The following is a 6,000-nucleotide window of genomic DNA, read 5'->3' as shown; positions in this document are numbered from 1 at the left end:
AATGTCCTCAGCATGTGTAGAGAGGAGGAGAGTGGTACAAGCACTCTGCTCCCCTCCAGCTCTACTGCCTGTGAGCCACCAACTTCTGCTCTGTGCACTTCCATTGGCAGAGGGGGGGAAGGGGGGGGAGAGGAAGAACTCCCCCTCAGTCCCTCTGCCTTTCTAGCAATGAACTCTGGATACGAGGTGGGGAGGGAGAGTAGCCCAGTGCCCACAGAGAGCTCTCTTTGGGTCATCTTTGGCACTTGAATCCTTGGTTCACCATTACTGTGCTATATAATGACATAGTAATAGAACAATATAGTAACCAAAAAGTATATTGTACAATTATTGTATAGTATAGCACATCCATTCCTCCCCTTCTTCCCATGCCTCCCTCCCCAAAATGAAATTCTATTTCCTGGCTCTCTCTCTTTTCGGTACTAAGTTTTTTGGAGGCCAGGAACTCCTTAATTCTCTCTCATCTCTCTGTCTCTGTCTTTGCCCTTTTGTTAATTGTATCTTGCTGCTTAATACAGACATGGCACATAGGGAGCCCTTGCTATATTTTTAAAATTTGATTTTTAAATGGTTTTGTTCATTCCTTCCTTTCTTCACCTCTCTCTTGGGGGCTGGTCTGGCCAGAGTGCTCAGACAAGGACTTCCTGGATGGGTTGTTCCCTGGAGCTTTTCCAGTGCTCAGCCAGAAGTACTCCCAGGAGGATGAGGATCAGTCCAGCCAAAATGAGTCGGACCAGATTGCCCACAGTGTAATCCAGGGCAGCAGCATCTGTGAATCAGAGTTGGTCACTGAGATGCTCAGGCCCCCACCTAACCTGTGATCACTGAGATCATCTCCCACTATCTCTCAGATCTTCATCCCAGACCCTTCCCCTTAACTGGGGAGATGTCTGTTATTCCCCTCCTGGTACCCTGGCTCTGTGGGTGAAGGAATGGGAGGGACTGAGGGGCTGGGATAGGCTCCTGCCTCCTCCTACTCCTGAGCCCATCCTCTCCTCTTCCCTGATTCCATCCCAGCTCCCTCCTTCCCCTAACCTCAATGATTATACATCCTTTACTCACTCACTCCTTCCCTCTGTGAGATTTAAAATGGTTAAGCCCTTAAACTGTAGTGATTAAAATAGTGGAAGATATAAATTGTGATAGATATAAGAGAGGGTGAGTAAATTTGACTGCAGAAATATGTTTCACTACAGTGTCTTGGGTTTTAAAATCAAATATAAGGTGGTTGCCAGGGAAATATTCCCAATTATTCAAATACCCAAGTCGATTGGGTTTTATAGAGATTTTAATTAACAATACAATGAGTAATCAAAGAGAGAGAGAGAGAGTAAGAAAGGAATAAGTATGAAGGGCCTCAAGCCAATATGGCCTAGACCTGAGTCTTAAAAGAGAAATCAGTCAGTTTTTTTAGTATTCAGCACAAGGTCTGACTAAACAAGGATATTAGTGACACCAGGCCAGCGTCCTTCCTCAAAGAGTCTTCCAGCCAGAGATTGTTTCAAAGGGCCTTTCTCAAGAGCCTCCAGAGCTCCTACCCCAGAGGGACAGAGCCCCTCAGAGGAGCTCCTCAAGGAGCTCTCCTTCAGAATGAGAGTCAGAAATCAAGATCCCGAATGAGATCCAAGCTCTTATTTTTAAGGGCAAAATCTCCTCTGTCACCTCCCCTAAGTCCTTACATCTATCAATCACTGTAGATGTTTCTAAAGGACCGCCCATTTTGAATTCACAGCTGAGTAGTTTTAATCTCTTTAGTAAGTCAGAAAAAAATGCTGCTGTGTCGACAAATTTCATTAGAAAAAACCTCTGAATAAGTTCTCACCCTTTTAGGTTTAAGTACTTTACAAGTTTCCCCACCTTTATAGGTACTTAGTATCCCATTGTATCAATTCTAAAACAGTCATGACTCAAAGAACTTCCTATCCCTTCCATAAGCATGGATCAAAGTACGTTCATTGTTTAGCAAGCCGTTTTCTGTCCTAAAGCAGTCTTAAGTAGGGTGGAGCAGGGACACTCCCATAGCTAGGAGCCCCCACACTCAAGTAGAGTTCTCACCATCTACTAGGGAATTTTTCAAGTAGAAGATTCCCCAATGGGGGAAACCCCTAACATTCATAAGTCTGAGAAATTTTGAGGTTTACACCTCTTTGTAGCCTGGCCCTGATCTCCTCCCTAGACAGAAGCTGCCCATCTCACATCACCCGGGATGTCTTCAATGCCCAGGATAAGGGTCCCCCTCCTCCCCCTCCACCTGACACTCTGAACCAACCTTTCTTGTGGGATGTTTTCCTCTCTCTGGGTTACCATGACAAAAGTTGTGCCTATACTGTCCCCCAGGGGGTGGGAAGGAAATCCAGCTCTGTCCTCAGGAGACCCCAAGTCTTATTCCTTAATTCAGTTCTCCAGACTTTTATTAATCCCCTACCCTGGCCCAGCCCTTGCACTTAACCCATCCCTGAAGATACAACATCAAACCCAAGCTACCTGTTGTCCTCCAGGAGCTGACATTCTCCTGAGAGGCTCCTTCTAATAGACACAAATAAATCATCTCTCTGAGGAGGGAATCCCTATCAACTAGGGAAGGGGACAAGGTGGAGATCAGGAGAGGTTTCCTGTAGGAGGTCAGGAAGAGCCAGGCTGAGACATCTACCAGGATACCTGCTGGGAGCCTGGAGAGACCTGGAAAAGCCCAGGAAGAAGATGGGCATTTGGGGGGAGGTTATGATAATCCTGATGTTTCTGGAGTCCCCTGTTTAGCCCTGTCCTCAGGGGGCCCCCAGTCTTATTCAATGATTCATTTCTCCAGACTTCTATTAATCACACTGACCCTGGGCCAAGCCTTGTGCTAGTCGAGGCACAGAGGAGTCAAAGGCAACATAAAATCTTCATGCAATGCTCTGTTTTCTCCTATAAAAATAAATCCATTCTGAGCAGTGGAATCACTAACAACTGAGGGGGCACAGATTGGAGATCAGGAAAGGATTCCTATTAGAGGCAGCTCCTAAGCTTAGTCTCAGAGACATCTTTGCTTTACAAGAGGAGGTGAAGAGGGACACAGCCTGGGCAAAGGCCAAGAGGTGAAAGAACAATGATAAAGTGCTGCAGCAGGAGTGGTGGTAAATTAGGAGACCTTGGATGGGGCAGGCAGACCCTGACTGAACACTCAGCACCCCTGCCTCCCTCCACCCTCTGTCAGGAATCCTCCAGGTACTCACCTGAGGTCTTGTTCTCAGATGCAGGGCTTGTAGAGAAGGTCCCTGGGGGTAAGGAAGGGCAGGGTAAGGGGCTCTGCAGGGGTGGTCCAAAGAGGGCTGGGGAGCTAGAGTATCTGGAGGTGGTTCATGAGCCCAGCTGTGCCCAGGCTTGCTGGGTGTGTGACATTGGGCCAGTCCCTCCACTCTCTGGGCCTAAATTTCCCATCTGTCAAATGGGCCTGAGCTCAGGACCTCTCCTGGCCTGTCCACTTCTGTTATTTGATGCTCCTGTGATTCCTGTGACCCCTCTCTGCTCTGCTGGAAGGGCTCTGCTGGAAGGGCAGGGATCCCAGGAGAAGAATGGAGGAATGGGTGTGGCCGTGAGGGACCCTCTGAATCCTCTCACGGCTCCTTGTCCTGGATGAAGGACCCTGAGATTGCCTCCTGCCTTGGGGCCAGAACCCTGACACTGCTGGATCAGTGGGAGGCTGTTCTAGTCAGAGGAGGGATGAGGGGGAGCAGGGCCCTCTGGTGCTTCTAGCTTAGGGGAATGGGGGTGCCTGAGAGACCCCCTCCCTCTATAGTTAGAAGCTAGGGAAGAGCAGAGCCCCCAGGCCCCTAGTCCCAGCTATGGATAAGCAGAAGGCAGAGGCTTTAGGGCTTTAAGGAGACCCAGAAACAAAGAGAGGGTGATGTGGAGGGGAACTCAGGACACCCAGAGGTGCCCAGAACAACTCAGAGACTCCTCTTCACTCTGGAACCATCTGGCCAGAGAACACTGTCCCTGAGAGCCCAGAGAAAAGGACAAAGACTCCATTCTTGTGTAATCCTTTTGGGATATGTGAATCTCCTGATAGAAGCCTGTGTCACCCCCAGAACCTTCCCACAAAACCCCCATCCTAGAAGGCACCCAGCCCCTGCCCAGGGTTCTGTCACCCAACTAACTCTTCTGGCAAAGCCTCAGAAGCTCCATCTTGGGTTACCTGTCTGAGACCCACTTTGTCTGCCAGCTGCCTCCTAGCCTCCATCTCTCTTAAAATCTCTTTCAATTTATGGGGGGAGGGGGGTGTTGTCTCTTCATTCTGGAGATGTGGAAGCCTCCTGGGGCTCAGGATCACTGGAACCCATTCCAGATGTGAAGATAGGATTAATGCTCCCTTAGCCTATTTTTAAATTAATCAACAAAAACTTAAACACCCCTAGTTAATACTGAGGAGGGAAGGTCCTCAAGGCACTTACTAATGTGAGTGACAACTCTAAGAAGCAACTGATCATGCCCTAGTGTGGGAAGGAAATCACTTTAAAAGACTGATATATATTAATTTAAGGTTGCCAAGGAATTCAGCTATGTAATTCCTAAATGAAAACTCAAGTCAGCAGTCAACCTTTTATGGAGTTTAATTACAAACAGGAGGAAGAAAGATATTAGAGATAGAGAGAAAGAGGGAGAGAGAAAAGGGAGAGAAGGGAATAGGGCTTAAATACCCCTTCTGTTTAGGCTGGGCCAAAAGGCCCAAGCCCTTAGATAGCTGAGGCAAAGAAAAGAGATCAGTCCCTATCACTCACGTGACCAAAATGGAGAAACAGTCTCAGGGGCCTCCACCTCCAGCTTCCTTCAGAGCAAGCTTCTCAGAGAACAACCTCTCCAACCAACCAATTCCAGTCCTCAGACCCCGCTATCTTTAAGGAAACCATCCAAGTTCCCTCCCCTCAGTTCTCACATCTACCAATCACTGTCCATGTCTTCCCTGTGCCAATGGTGGCTCTAGCTTAACCCAGGACCTCCCAGAGGTCTGTGGCTTTGCACATGTCTGTTAAAGGTCATATTCTCAAATAATTAAATCTTGATCCTTTGCTACAGCCCTTCCTAAATCCTGTTACCCTGAGTAGGGTGGAGATTGGAATAATTAAATTTTGATCTATGCTGCAGCCCTTTCCATTGTTCAGCAAAAGGTTTCTGTCTTAAAGTAATCTTAAGAAGGGAGGAGGAGGAACCTCCCTTGCCAATGGTGTTCACATTCCAATGGTGAAATTTCCAACATTCACAAGTCTAAGAAATTTTAAGGTTTACAATCCCCCCTGATGATCATTGGGAGACTAGTCTCCCCATTGATCATTTAACATAATCATTTTGTAGTTCTAAATGCACTTCTAACTATAGATATACACAATATTCAATTTTCTAAGAGAAATTAGAATAGTGAGAGAAGAAATAGTAAAGAAAAGAAAGCAAAACCAATGTTTTGCTAGGCGCATTGACAGAAAGCCAAATTAGGGGCAGTCCCTTTTGGCATAAATGTGTACAATTACAATAAATGTTCAATCAAAAGTTCAGTCCAATCAATCACATCCAAAGTTCATTCTTGATCTTCTTGATAAAGTGTAGGTTTTCGGCATCTTTCTGCAACAGTTCATTCCCTGAATATAAAAGTTTCAAGCTTCTTTCATGAAGATCTTTTCTCGAACAAAATCAAATCTTGAATTTTTACAAAAGTACAATCTTAAACAAAATTCAAAATTCTTGGATTTTTATAAAACTACAATCTTAAACAAAAAAAATTCAAAAATTCTTAGAATTTAAATTAAAATACAATCCCCCCTGAACTAAGTATTAAAAAAATATCAAGTTTAGCTCAGAATGCAATGTTCAGTTATGGGGGTGTATGTGTCAATTATCAAAAGAATAGAAAAATAATCAAAAACATAAGAAAAATTCAAAATAGACCTTGTATAGGTCCAGTTTAAAGTAATTTCTATCCCACAAGTATGTAGGACAGAATGCAGTAATATTTTACATAGTCATTTG

Source organism: Monodelphis domestica, chromosome 4 (assembly GCF_027887165.1).
Source record: "Monodelphis domestica isolate mMonDom1 chromosome 4, mMonDom1.pri, whole genome shotgun sequence".
NCBI classification, from domain to species: domain Eukaryota; kingdom Metazoa; phylum Chordata; class Mammalia; order Didelphimorphia; family Didelphidae; genus Monodelphis; species Monodelphis domestica.
This window is presented reverse-complemented; position numbering follows the sequence as displayed.